We start from the raw sequence: 15932 nt of genomic DNA, 5'->3' as shown, positions 1-15932 counted from the left end.
GTATTTGCCAGTAGTCTTTCAAATATCATTGGCACAGTTGTTTTGCTATTATTTCTCCAGTAATTGGTTCCTTTTTTTATACTTGCGCAGACTACATTTTTCCTGGCAGAAGTACTTTCAAAAAGTGATAGCAGAAGGAGTGTTTCAGCACTGGAAGTATTCAGTGCTGGTCTGTGAGACCATGAAATGAAAGAGTGAGTTTTGGCATGTGCTATCATTCGCTAATAAATTTTCATTTTATTCAATGTAATTCTCTGCACATTGCCTAACCATCTGATATGGCTAACCCTACACCAAGTCCCAGCAAACTGCAAAGAAACAGCAGCCCTCCTTCCTCAAGGAAAATGATCATAAAAATCAGAGGGTTGAACATTCAGAAAGTTGGGGCAGGGATGTCCTCTGACATTTTACCTAAAAGGCCAAGTTGGTGTGAGCCTCCTGGGAAATGAGGTGAGGCTTCTTGCTATCTCCTGATCTTGCAGAAATTTAAAGTAGCCAAAGTACAGCATACATGTGTGCCTGTCTTGTGATCCAAGACATGTGGGTCATGCAAACTCTTTTAGCTTCAGTACTGTTGTATTGTCCACAGTAGTGGAATCTACTATTAAGTGGAACTGAACTTTCAGAGTTTTACTTGAATTGTACGACGGTGATGTTGGAAGGTCAGAGCGCTGTTATAGCAATAAATAGACAATTCAACAGAGCAGAAAAAGAAAAGGATATTTGTATTTGTGCCTTTTCCTTATCCTGAAATATAGCTTAGGTAGCTATGAAAGTCCTATGAATGAAAATCTTTGGTGCATATGAACAGTTTAAATACACTTCATTTATTTTTTGGAGTCAGGAGAAGGAGAAAGACATGGGATTGCGGAGAAATGAATGCTTGCTGTTGGTAGAGTTCTTGGTCAACAAGGATCTCAACATCTCTATAGAATGAAGAAGTACCCAAGGCTTGGATTTCTGTCTGTGTATACTCACACAAACCACTTTGCTACCAGACTTCCATAAAACTGGAGAAAAGGTAATTATTATATGTTCGATCAACATTTCAATGTTAACCTCCCAAAAAGGAAGATCAAATTCTTTAATTTTAAGCTTGACTCTTTTGCTTATTCCTTAAAATAAAAGCGCATGCATCTGCATGTCATGGCAAAGTATGATAGCTTTTCTTTTTTTTTTTTTTTTGGCTGAATGGTGATTTTTGCACCATTCGGCGTTTTTCACTGGCATTTCATTTTCCTGTTAAAGTTCTTCTCCTTCTCCCTAACTTCAGCCTGAATTATAAAGGTGCGCCTACTGTGTTCATTGACCAAGCTTTGAAAAAATTCCACAAGCAGCAAATAAATGGGATTGTGATAATGTGAGAGGGGTTTCACTATTAGCCACACGTTTGTAGTTGAAACTACATTGCACAGGTTTAACATGTTTAAAACTGATAAGTCTCTTCAGTGCCAATAGAAAGAATATGTGTTCATGGCAAGGATGGTTCTTGCAACCCAATGAATGTGTAACATTTTATAAAAATCAGATCTAATAATATCTCAAATACTGAATAACAGAAACCTTGTTTATGAGCTGCCAGGGTGGGTCACAGTAACTCGGGTGACCTACTTTCTCTAGATACATGTGCATGAGCTACAATACATTAGTTTGAGAAGCAAATTGGCCTTTAATTTTTTTCTTCTACTACTATTTGCAGATAGAGAGGTGTTTAAACTAGATTCTGACGCCTGTAGTAGAAACTCTTGCCTGGGTTATAATCATAACACATGCCTCCAAAGTAAACATACATTAACACAACTCAATGTGGTAATTAAGATAGAAAAAGGCAGTACTAACCTACATGGCCTATCTGATTCCTTGGGGAGAAAAAAAGGACTAACGTGACTTGAAATGTACCCAAAGGGCTTAGTTAGCCTTCAATTAGCTACAAGCTTCCTCTATTAAAATGCATAACAAATACCAGCCTCCACGTCCCTGAACCCTTCATTATTTAAGTCCTAATTTCAGATGGTTCTTTTGTTACAGCAGATATCCCAAAAACTAGCATTGACTTTTAATTACACTATACAATTATTGCTGTCAGGTGATAAGTTGGAAGGACAGAAGACTCCAGGGCACATTTGGGTGAACCATGAGAGCTCAGCTCTTAATCAAAAGCAAACAACAGAACAAAGGCAAACATTCCAGGAACAATCTACAATAAAATGAAGGTCAAATGGTCATCTCTCTTAACCTTGCATTTTACACCTGCCATCAAATCCAGAGAGTTTACTCAGGCAGCCAGACACAAGTATAGGGACTGGCAATGTGAAGCGGAACAGAATGTGAATTGTGCTTGACTCCTTGCACTCCCTCAAGTTCAAAGAGACACACATTTCTTCTTTCTTGCATTACTGTTATTGATCTCTTATTTCAAAGGTCGTATTGGGGGTTGTTTGCTGAAGATTTCCATACTGTGCCAATATAATTAATATATTGTGGGGGAGTGCATTGGGCAGATTTTAGCTTTTGTCTTTGAGTTCGTTTTGATGCTGTTTAGTGTCTCCTGGACATTGACCTTTCTAATTGTGTCTGTGAGAAACCTGACTTTGAAGGTGGGCTGCAACATTTGATTAGATTTTGAAATAAGGTGTTGTATGTCCTTGGGATTGCTGGGTGTTGTTGACAGCTAATCCAAATCAGAAGGACATAGAGCAACAGCTCATGAAAAAGCACTGGTCAGAATAGTACAGAGTAAGCAAGGAGCTAGTTGTGAGTGTTACCATTTTAAAAGCAAGAGGCCTGCCTTAGGTGTCAGCTGACATCACTAAAAACAGAGTTGGGAGAAGACTTAAATGCATATTAAAACTACATGAGCAGTATTACATTGAGTATCACTTTATTATTTATTTATTGCCTACATTTATGGAAAATAAGCCACTTGGGCTTGAAGAGTTTCTTTAGCTTATTTTGAGCTTGTTTTCTTGCATGGGAAAAATGTGACAGACTAGCTGATGTACAATAAAACACTGCATATTTAAGCAAGAGTGTATTGCTCAGAAATGTATTCTTCTGCCTCCTGTGCACCCTCTTCCCCTTTCACGATGGGAATCTGGAGCGCTTAATATTCAGCTGAAGTGTATGATATGCAATAGCCCTCTTTTTTCTTTCATGTCTCTCACTGCAACTATGACATCTCCACTGCATGAACAAGTCACATAGGGATCATATAGGAATTGTGCGGAAAACAAAGACCCTTTTTTTTTGTTGTAGTTACATGTATTATGAGGATTTATGCAGAATGAACTTGTTTATCATACATGAATATCTTCTCTAAGTCAGGTATTTCTTGCTTAAAGGGAAAAAGCATGCAAACATGCAAAGCCATTCCTTTTCTTTCCTTAAATGTCTTCAAAATAAAACCCACATTTTCTAACAAGAAATAGTATTGTTAACTGATACGGCTTCTCTTCACTTTTAGATGGCTATAATTGTGAAGTTAGGAATTAAGACTGGTGCAGCCTTCAAAGGATTTTTTTGCTTCCAATTTGTATAACAATTTCCTGGGAAATTTAGTTGTGTTAAGATGCAGTTATGAAGAAAAGACACATTTTAATGGGTTTCATAGCAAATATTAAATATTCTAAGATGAAAGAAGCCTGAAAAGGTAATAGGCAACAATCATTACAATGGTAGGTCAAAGAATGCTGAAATCCCAATTCAGTATTGCTACAATTAAGTAAGTGCAGGCTGTATTTCTGTGCTGAATTTGGCTACAAAGCATACAATAAAAATAGAATAGGGGTCAGAGGAAGCTATAAGATAATGGTATGAGATCATTCAAAGCTTATGCAGACATTTGGAAGTCCTAGTTTGAAATGTCTAACCAGCTGAAGTCAGTAACATTCAGGGCATTTTTTGAATACTCAGAGGTACTGAAATGTCAGATGTAAGCTTAAAAAAAAGATGCCAAATTCAGGTGCAGGAAGTTACTACAGAGTGAAGAGATGAATAAATACCACTATAATACTATGCATTGCTGAAATATAATTACTCGTTTTTGTTAAGGTTAGCATTCTCTTTTCTAGATAAGCTGCACAGGAATGAGTTGAACATTAAGCCTAAGGTAAAAGTCAGTCACTGAATAATATTGCTTTTCTGATGCTGGAAACTCAGTATGAAATGTTTTTTAATCATGCCATTATCCCACAGCAGACAGGTACAAAGCAACAGAATGTATACAGCAGTGCCTTCTGTTTACCGATGAGGGATAATCCCAATTAACCACGAATCGATTGTGAGTGATACATTATTAGAGATAGAAGCATTTTTTTTAATAAAACTGCTTAAAATAATGTATTTAGGTCAAGCTTTGGGAAGCAGGCATTAATCAGAAATACTGTTTAAACAGAATGACCTGTTTAAAACACTGCAGAACCAATCTTCCCACAAATGAACTGACTATGGCTGTGTAGCCAGGCAAAGAGTAGTTCTGGCTGCACTGACTCCCAGCACCACAGTATTTTCCATTAATAATGTTGAGGATTAAATTAACCTGAAGCTCAAGGTCAAAATTTTCATTTTTTAAATAGTTGAAAACACCAACCTAGCAGTTGGATGGGGTGCTAGCCTGCCTTGGCTTGATAGAGCCAGACTGCATTGGTAGAACCACGGGCAAGCCTTCAGAGCTTCAGAGCTCCACCTATCAACCCCATCTAACCACATATTCACATGTGAAGAGTACAAGTGATTGGTGAATCTGATTAGAAAATTATTTTGCATCTTCATAGAACTGACTGTAGCCTCTCCCTATGACAGGTTTCCTTTACAAGGCTGATTTGACAGGGGTTTTTTTCCCCCCAAGAAATCATTATGTATACTAAAGTATTAATTAACAGCCCTGAATTCAGTGTGACAGGAATGTTCTTGTACCGTACTGCTCTTAACTTTATTCTTTTCTACAGAAAACAGGAAAATAACTGAAGTCTGGGCTTCTTGACCAAGCTTGTTCATTCAGGTCTGTCTTATGACCCTTAACTGATATCAGCATTCTTCATATAATCAATCATACAGCAGTGAGAGACAGGAGGAAGAAAATAATAGGTTCAGAGACCCTAACTTCAGTCCCTGGAGTTCCCTGAATCCTTCATCCAATTGTAGGATCCTTGATAAAAGAAGTTGTAAGGAGCTATGAGGGGTTATTTCATGCATATCTTTATTAGTATTCCACTAAACTAGTATCTCGCTGAACTGTTCCAAACAGCATATGGTCTTAGAGACTCCACGATCTCCCTAGCCGAACTATTGCATTGATTAGAAAGATTCTATCTTTTCTAGTTTTTTACCTTTTTCAAGTAACTATCTCATGGGATTACTATGAGGAGCCGTAGTCACATAGACCTGGAGAACATGTTCCTCCTTTCCCTTTTCATAAACCACATAATCCTTTTTATAATCCTTTTTCCTTTTTTTTTTTTTTCCTTTTACCTATAAAATTCTGAGTCTTTCCCTTGTCCCTCACAGGCAGAGTGTAGTGGGTCCTGACCATGTTCCTGCTGTCACTGAAATTTTAATTTGTGGTGTTCAACTTTTTCAAAACAGAATGCCCAAACACCACTCAATGGTCCCCTTAACTCCTCATCAAGTCTGAGTGGAGTGAGAGGATTCTATCAAAACTGCAGAATGCAAAACACCTGCTAAGCAACCAAGTAAAACATTCACCTTTTTTCACAAAATGGTGTTATTTTTGATACTGGTTCAGCTTGTATTTCGCAATAGCTCATCTCATTTAGCCATCTTGTTGTTTCCCATCCTGTGTTTATACATCTAATTATTCCTGCATAAAAGAAAAGCTTCGTACTTACTGAGCATCATTCCAAGCCTTTGAGACACCAGTTTGCTGAGAAGATTTTGAATTCTGATATTGTTCTCCAACATATAGTCCCTTCTATCATCAGGCGGCCCTTGAATGGTAACAAATACGTTGTTGTAATCAGCAAGATCATCAGTGAAGATATCAAAGGACTGTAAAATCGTGACCTTCCTTGAATTAATTCTGTTCAATACTTTCTTCCATTTTGACAATTAACCATTGATAAATACAATTTTAAGTACAGCTTACCAAACAATATTTCCCTAGATTAATTTTTAGAATGTATTGTGACTGCAAAAAGTCATGATGCATAACACCTCCTGTTTTCATCATTATCCTGGTTATGCAGAATTTAAAGGAAAATATTGGTTTGATTTTGCTTGGTTCCTTGTTGTCTTGCAAAGAGATAGCTGAATTATTTGTTCCAGATCCTTCTGAGGAACTGAAATAACCTGCCTGGCTGTCAATTCTCTGACTTTTTTTCCTAACTCCTTGACCTCTTTAAAGATAGACGTGATGTTTGCCTTCTAGCATCTAATGAGTCTTCAAAAAAGTCAGAAATATCTCTGAGATTTCTTCAGTTGAACAGCACAGTTTAGTGAGATTAAAAATGCTGAAACATTGGATACTGTGAAAACAAGCAGGAAATGGACAGGGAAGCTCATGCAAAGAATTAATGCAGTACCCTCCTAGAGCAGCACATTCTGGCAGATGTAAGACCTTTTGGATTTTTTAAAATTTAAACTTTTATAAAGTTCAAGAATGAATTAGAGTGCTTCTTAAGGTAATTTAAATTGCCAACGGAAATAACATTTCACTCTTTGGAGGCATCTTCCTTCATGGTGCAAGAGAATATACATGAGAACCAAAGTTGGAAAACAATCACTTTGCTTTCACAGTTTAAAAAGATATGTATATAATCACATTTTTAATAAATCCATTATACATTTTAACTGTTTATGGTGTATAACGATTTTTTGATCTGCAGGAGCTGCTTAAAAAATGAAATTAATATCATTAACTTGGTAATATTTTTACATAATTTTATTCTTCACATAGTTCTTTATTACTCATCTTCTTTCTGAATCAAACCCACAAAACTCATAGATAAGTGAATATATTCAAACTTCATTCAACAATTTGAAGCACATTTTAGTGAATTTGCTTGTTTCTTGATCACCTAGTAACATGAGTACAAGCTAATGGTCCTTTAAAACTATTTTGTGCTTAGAGATTAGCCATTTTTGCCTACACAACAGGAAAGACTTCCAAGGTGGCTGGATTTTCAAGGTATAGATTATTGCTGTGTGTTGTTTACTGGACTTCTGTAATGTATCTCAAGTTGGGCATGTAACAATTGACTTGACAGTTTTCTTTTATGCTGTCTGATTTTAAACTGAAAGAGGACAATTGTGAACACAAATGCCAACCAATAGGGTGCCAAACTCATGAAAGTGTTATGATTCATAACTCTGCCTATTTCTCCATTCTGCATCAGCTTTGTGTGCAACACAGCAGAAAGAGCTTCATCTTGTTGAAAAGCAATTTAGAAGTTTTCTCCATAAGGCAGTCATATTACCATAATTATTTGCTGCAGTATTTTGTCTGCCATTTTTGCCCTACTCACATCTATTTCAGCTGGTGATGCTGGAGAAGGAGGGAGTGAAGGAAGAGAGCAAAGGAGAAGGAAGCAGGAAAAAAAAAGGGCTATGACATTTTTATTTATTTTCATCAAATCCTGTATATTGAGGGTTAAGATATATTTTGCTGAATGAATTTTGATGTGCTTTGATGCATCTATAATCACAGCACACTTATCTGAATAGGTATTATGGGCTAAAAAAATGATTATTTTCTGCTTAGCCAAGTGAACCACAAGGAGAAGAATAATTCTATAACCTTAAAGGCAATGGTCTGAAGAAAAACAAATAGCAGAAAGTAATCATGGAAGGGGCAAAAGGAGATCAACCATTCTGCTAAGGAGGAAGCAGCCTTCAATTAAATATCTATTCATTGGTAATGAATGCCAAATAACATTAAATAAGCATTTAACAGAATATTAATCACATACTTAAGGGCTAATTGCAGTATATTAACAATTAATGGCCCTTTAAGAAACGAAACATACTATGGCACGTCTTAAATGTTAATTGAAAGCTATTTCAGGAACTTTATTTTGCTTTTCTTAATTGGACAGTGACACAATATACTGTTCACTGAGCCCTTCTATCCTTATGCTTTGAAGTAGTGCAGTTGCTGTTACGCTGCAGAATGCAGCATCAGATTTCAACCAGTTGTATTCCAGGGAAAAAAAATCAAGTATGTTTTTCATATATATGGCCTGCCATAATCCTTACTGATAGCACGTGTTTCTTATCATATAACTTTAGTTCACTCCACAGAGGTGGTGATGGTTCAAAAGAGTTACTCTATGTTTAAACCTGACTTCTAGCAATTACTCACTAGAGCTACACCATCCCACTAGAAGTTACTGAAACTGTGGAGAGCTCTGAAGCCAACAGAAGGCCAGATCGACCTAATTTCAAACACAGGCTTATGCTGTAGTTGTTTAGATTTCTTGTCTTGATCTACCACAGAAATAATCTTCATGATGATGGAATGTACTTGCAATAACCTGTAAGCCTAGTTCTCTATCAGAAATTGTAAAAGAAGAAAGGAAAAAGCAATTAAAAAAGAATAGAAAACCAAGAATAAAACAGGTGTTTAACTCAAAGCTGAGGAAAGAATGGAGAAGGAAGTGTAGAGGGAACAAAATAGGTATCTGTAAAACTAAAGCACATGGGGTAATTCTTCAGTTTTCTCTAAGAAACCAATGAGACCTAAGTCAGAAATTTTCCCCTGGCAAGATATAAAATTTTGTGTGGAGTTTTTGAAGTCTCTTTCCTCTCACACCAGGCTGTCACATACATAAACGGTTCCTCATATGACTCCACACCATGGGGTTGTGTTATACCCAGGGAAACAGGCTGTAGGCCAGTGCTGCCTTCAAAAGAAGCCACCTCATTTTTCCACTTGGTTTCTTGTTATCACCTTCTCACTGTTCTTTCCCATGCACCAGCAAAATTTTTCATCCAGTTAGAGAAATGAACAGCTTGGATATCTGATTCAGATCAAATAGCATCAGAGGAATATTAGTTCTAACACAGGTCATTTTCCCAACGAAATTAATAAAATCCCCATTTTTGTCTAATGTGGCGTGACTAGATTTTTCTCATGACAGACTTAAGCTCAGACTTTAGGTTAGACATCCCATGTTCTCCATTTATTGAAAAAAGAAAGTATAGCACCAGCTGTTTGCAAATACCTGCTGACTCTCCATGATTCTTGTAGTAAAGGAACACATCATTTAATGGTGAAAGAAAGGCACGCTTTGTGTTGAACACGGGGTGCTTCTCAAGTGGAAGACATGGAAGAAAACAATGTGTACTAATTCTAAGGCTGCATTTGATTTTGAGGCTTATGACTGCAGTTTCAAAAGTTTACTGAGGCTGTTCATTAGCCTTTAACAGTAGTATTACAATACCAGAGCTCAACATGTTGCTATGTAGAGCTTTTTTACATCTATTTTTAAGGTAATTGTGCTGTTCAGGAACTCCCATATGAGGATTTTTTCTTTCTCTGTTTTTATTATGATGACTGTCACATTCACTTTAGTTAAAGACATATAAAAAAAAAAAAAAAATCTGTGCAACCAACATCTTGACTTTGTGAGTGAATAACTGAAATGGTAATATTCTGTGGAAATTTATTGCTAGCAGGTTTATAATCATGAAATGGTTGTGAGTCTGTGCTTTGGGCAGAAATGCTAGCCATCTATTCTCCCACCACTTTGGAACCTGTACTTCAGTAGATATTTTTAAATATTTTCCTTCTATTTAGATGTGAGTTCTGGATTTGTTTCATTTAGCATTTTTAGAATATTTAAGATATTCATGGACTTCTATAAAATATATATATTATTTTCACCAAAGATAGGTTCCATCTTATGTTAAATATTGAGATTGTGTGAATAGGTGCAATTACCAGAGTGTCAGGAGAGCCAAACTATTGAACAGACTATATGCCCTTTTATTCTTCATAGCTACTAATTATAGAATAAATAATATCTCAAAAGAACCTACTCAATATTTTTACTCAATTATATTACCCTGAATAATGTTTTGTTTTACATTTTTAAATGTTTTCACAATTTTAAGTGCTTTGGACTAATAGATTACTTCCACAGAAGTTGCAAATCTATTTGGGGTTGTTTGGGGGTTTTTTCCTATGAAATTATTGTATGCAACACAGGTGCAAAACAAAAAGAGCATCAACCAAATATAAAAATACATTAAAAAATTGTTCCTACACCTGTGCTTTAAATTGTAGACCAATAGAGTGCTTATGCAGAAAGTAGTACACTGCACTTTGTATGTACTAGCATATATTCTTTATGTTTAGTAGTTGATTTATACATTGTTATTTATCTGTACTAGCATATTGTACATCCTGTGAAACAGAAGGATGTGGCAGGAAGCAACAAACTGGAAAATACAAAAAGGTATCAAATTAATGTATGCGGTGATCCACTTAATCTCTGTCCTCTAGCATCAAACACTGAGAGGTAGAAAATGTCTCTGCCCGCACAGGATTCTATTTTTAATGTTTTAATTTCTCATTATCACATATTCTAAAGAATATATATACTTGTATTTTCAGTTTAAAAATATTAACATCATGCATTTTCTTACAGGCAATTCTGAATGTTAATGTCACATCTGATAGCCACATTCAAACTGTGGCCAGTTTGCAGAACATCAAGATTAGCATTAACATATTGTCTATTATCAGCTTCTTGATCTAAGTTTCTCTGTCTCCATCTGCCAGTCCCTCCTTTTTTTTAAACCAGTTCCTACTGCAAAGCAGATTTCTGTGAGTGGAAAATGAGACCAAAGCAACATAGTATAGGCTGATCTCTGCTCCAGGAAGCCCAGAGGATACAACTAATTGAAAAGTAGGTAAGGTAAAGCAGCAATGATGGGGAAGGCTCAGGGTAGCCTTCCTCTGATTTTGATGAGGAAATGTTCACAATAAATTAAAGTTGCCTTCTCCAGATTCTCTCTACCTGTCTCTTCCTTTACCTACTGATGAAGGATTAAAAAAATAGAATAAAAAAGTCACTTTTGAAAGGAACCCAGCAATTTAGTTACTTTGTATCTCTCTGTACCAAAAGAGACAAATCTAATCTTAGAACTCAGCTATAGGCAGCTTATTTTCATTCTCATTCAGCACCTATAAGATCTTGGCTATCAACTTCTTCCTTATTCCTCCACATATACAAAACATATGACATATATAGATATATACCATCATATATATTTAGTAAAAGATGCAAGAATATTTCAGCAATGCTTTTTATTCATACTGCTATGCTTTTTATTACAGGTACAAAAAGTATTTCTGGCTGAAAATTCCTTCCAATGATGTTTAACTGCATTATAGTAGCTCTTTACAGCCAGTAGTGGTGAATTATCCCATACAACAAAAAAATGGAAGGGTCAAGTAGGGTAGCAAATTCATCTGTCAAAAATGTCCTCTAGATCAATGACAGCTTTATTCTACCAAGCACTGTATGTGACCTTAAACAGTCTACCCCATTGCTGAAGCAGCTCTTTGCTACCATTTCTTGAAAACTTGAACTAGGAATAGAACTGCTTCATCTTTTTTTCTTTCTAAATGTGAGCCCACTCTTTTCTATGTTTTAATTTTCATATAGGTCAAAGCTTTTACTCTTTACCATATGAGCTCATAATAACTGGCAGGTCTTGGGTATTCCAGCAACTGTAATTTCCAGAGAAAATTGCATGAATGCTCCATATCTCCGACAGCAGTGTTGCTTCTTGTGCTGAAAATAGATTTAAGGACAGAAGACACCCAAATGCACCAATTTCCAGGGCATGATCTTAATGAATATTTATTCTGCCAGCCTAAGTAAAAAAAGTGATTTTTCAACATATAAATGTAAAAGAATTCAATTCACCTTATGCTTCAGATCAAGATTTCTGTATTGCCTTGCCAAAACTTCCAGCAGCACCCTCTGCTATTCAGACTTGATTAGTCCAGCTGTGGGCAGCTGGGCGTCACAAATGTACTAAGCATTTAGCACTGGCACAGGCTGCATATATTGGGTTAGGAGATCCAGAGCCTATTGCAAGCCAAGCTTTAGCCAGTAGAGCTTCAGTACTATCCCAATGAGAGAGCAGATGGAGAATGAGAACTCTGAGCCACTATTAACATTGCTTATGCCAAAAGGCAGCTTTAGCTTGGCATGACTTATACCATTGCACCTGACCTGCCTGCCCTTTTCCAAATGAAATCTCCCCACCTCCCTCATGTTTGCTGCCTGGACATTATCACTTCCCTTATGAAGGCTGTCTGTTTCGAGTCCCTGAAATCAGGGTTTACTAGAAAAGACAATTTCATTCCATGAGACGAAAAGAAATCATTCAATTAATCCATAAGGAAAGTGTCTGTCTTCTGTGAGTTTTGAGGGAATACACCATCTTCAATTTCTTTGGTTACTAACACCTTCAAAAACCTTTCAAAAAGCTGAAAACTGTAGCTCTGGAAGTATTGGTATCTGCCTGAATGTGAATGGAGTATTCAGAGGGACTGCAGAATACATATTTGACACATAGTCATTATCCTGTAAAACATCAATAAATGTAATTTTCCCATGTTTGTTTTTTGAGAACTACAGTGCAGCTGAATTGTTCTAGTTAAGTTTGCAAAGAAAATGCAACGTGAAGTCTTCTTCACCTATATATAACATTTCAAAGTAATTCAAATATGACTCAGTCATGAACTGATAACAAGACTTGTGATGGTTTTCTGATACTTCCTCAGTAGTGAATGGTACAGCAGTTACGCTTAGAGTAACAAAAAGGAACAGATACACCAGATAGTCTGATCTCACACTGATTTTTCTTGCCCCGTCCGTAGAATGATCTCAGGAGACATCTGCTATTATCTGAGGAATGAACACATAAGAGATGTCAGATGACCATGCTTTAACATTATCAGTTTTCTATTTCACTTATCTCTTTTGCATTTTGCTGCAATATATCACAGAATGATGTACTAAAAAAATCTCCAAGGACACTGGATTCTCCAAAGAAACTATGCACCACTTTTAAATCTTTTTCCCACAATTTTAAATATGTAATATTCAGATAATAATAAAGGAAATGTCTCTTCTTACAGGACTTCTGTTGTTGTTCTTTAATGCTCTATACAGAATTGTAGGTAGGTAATGTGATGTTATTTCAAGTGTCCTTGAAAGTAAGCCCTAAAATTGTAACACCCTAATTAAAGAAAACTAGGCTCATCAAGCTTAATGTTATCACAAACAAATCAGAGGGATTAATACAGATTCATCATTAGCATCTTTCATTTAAAAACAAAGAAGTGCCTCCAGAAGGCATAATGTTATTTCAGGGTCATACTGCTGATGGGACAGAGAACATGGGTTTTGAACTCCTAGACATTGTTGATATGAATATATATATATTTGTCTGGATGGCTTTTATGTTTATGATTGACCACTGTTTACTTATTTACTCAGCACTCACTGTATCCTTAACCTTGCACGACATGCAGATATCAATCCATTCCCTACAGGGTTTACAATCTGGAAGACAAACATGAGTGATAAGACACACTAGGAAACCCTGAGGATATGTTCCCTGTAAATGATGTTTTTTTCTTTCTGTTGTTGGTTTGGGGTTTTATTGTTTTACTCACACGGAGATGGGAAAAAGCAAAGAGCTGCAGACTCCTCTGAAATTAGGTGGTGGGAAATATCAGATGTTTCTGTGCCTTGACGACAGGAGGTGAGTTTTTCCAGTGCTGCTAATTCAGTATGGTCCTGCATCTTGCTTTTCAGAACAAAGAGAAAAGTTTATAATGATGTCTGTTTTACTTGTAAAATAGAGATTTTCTACAGTTTCAGCAGCAATATAAATTTAACTTGCTTGACAAAGAAAAAAATATTTCACAAAATTCTTACACAAACATTGACCATTGCAGGCCAACTAAAACCTAACATTCTATAACCTAGGATTTTTATCTGATAGAGAGAAAGAGAGACTGAGAAAGAGGAAGAGACAGAACAAAGACCAAACTTTAGTGCTGGAAAATTGTATATGCCATATAAGCTTCATCAATGATGGAGAATAATTTTGCTCATTTCATTTCTTGCATGAGCTCTCTAGTGTCTTTACGTAAAACAGAAAAAAGAAGGAACCTGTCAGAGTGTTTAATTAAGAAGCAAAAAACTATTGGCATTTCAAGTATCAGAGTTTTTTTACAATGACCAGTAACTTTTCAGGGGCATTCTGTGTGCTTCACTTGGAAGTGAACTGAAGCACGGACATTCAACACACTAGTATTACACAGGAGCTATCCAAATGTATATGCTCATCCCACATTAGCAACAAGTTAACTTAATTCCACTTAGATGTAGCTAAAACTAAGGCATGTTTGGATGTAGCCAAAACAAAGGACCTATGAAAGTGTTCTTCATTTGGACATGAATATAAGCATATTAAAATAGTGTAACTAAAAAGTGTATGCAAGTGTTTTGTAACACTGTGAATGTCATTCTATACACATATGTGAGCAATGTGACCACCAGTGGGGAAAATGAAGATTAGAATAGTTGAACTTAGATAGCATTCAATTAACAAGAAGTTGCCAAAGGAAAAGGCAAGTGCACAGCACTGCGAATAGGCAGGCGTCTTGCTGAATATACAAGACGGATGGCTGGGAAATGAAAAAATTAAAAAAAAACAGATGAGCAATATCAAAACCATAGCTAGCTGCATAAAAAAGTCAGGTCTAAGTGAGAAAATTAATGAACAAGGACCACCAAGGACCACAAGTGTCGGTGTTGACTAAACAATATCAGATCTTCATACTTGCATAATTTAGTACATAAGTGTTAGGATCAACAGCATTGTACATATACAGATGAAGATTGAATGAGAATTAACCATTTGCAAGTAGTGTTCTATTAATGAATCAATTACTGAAATTTAGTTTAAAACTGTCCTGTTTTGTCTGCCTTCTAATAATTCCCATCACAGTGATGTCTGAGTCCCTATATACATATATATACATATTCTCAAGGGCAACAGAGAGATAAACTAGCTTTCACTCAAGTGTTTTCTGGCAGTACAAAGAGTGTTTCTCCATGTCCATCATGTGCAAATTTTGTAGGGGTACATTGTGTTTGTTTTATGTACTAGAGGAAGTGTGAAGCAACACTTCCTTAGAGGGAGGACTAGAGAATTCTTCTACTGTGGTGACGTCTCTTGGAGCATTAAAAGTCATGAAGAACAGATTGAAAAGAAACCCTCTGTTTCTTCTGAATAAGTGTAATTCTTGTCTATTTCCTCCCTGCCCTGTCATTTTTGACCCTTCCTTCTCATCACAGGGCAAAACTCTTGGTCAGATTTTTGCCTGATCTTTAGAAAAGTCACTCAAGGAAAGGCAGGTCACAGACAGAATGGCTGGGAACTTTCCATCTTCCCATTATAATGGGAAAAACAATGGGTGTACTGAGCTTAGCTTTAAGAAGATAAATAGATAGCGACTGCTTTCTCTTCACGGCTGGAGAAAATGGGTGAATTCTTATTTATATAGCTTTTGAGATGCTTTTTTATTATATACTCTATGATTTGGATTATGATGTCAACATACTTCATAGTTACTGAAGTAAGTCTAACTATAAACTATGACAAGTACAAGCAGAAATGCACAAGCACAAAAAGACGAATTGTTGGTGCAATTCCACTCTCTTCAGTAGGACTACAGCAGGAGATTAAATTGTCCTTCAGCATTATTTAAGGTTCAAAGAGTGCATTTAAAACACAATAAATTGATAATGCCCAACTTGGGCACTTTATAACCAAGTTTTTCCACTCTCGTGGGGGATGATCCAGAGTCAGTGAACTGTTATAACCTTTCATTTTTCATTGATACTAACATATATCAATAAATGCAATGCTTAGATGAT

This window comes from Strigops habroptila, chromosome 1 (genome assembly GCF_004027225.2).
Source record: "Strigops habroptila isolate Jane chromosome 1, bStrHab1.2.pri, whole genome shotgun sequence".
Classification (NCBI taxonomy): domain Eukaryota; kingdom Metazoa; phylum Chordata; class Aves; order Psittaciformes; family Psittacidae; genus Strigops; species Strigops habroptila.
This window is presented reverse-complemented; position numbering follows the sequence as displayed.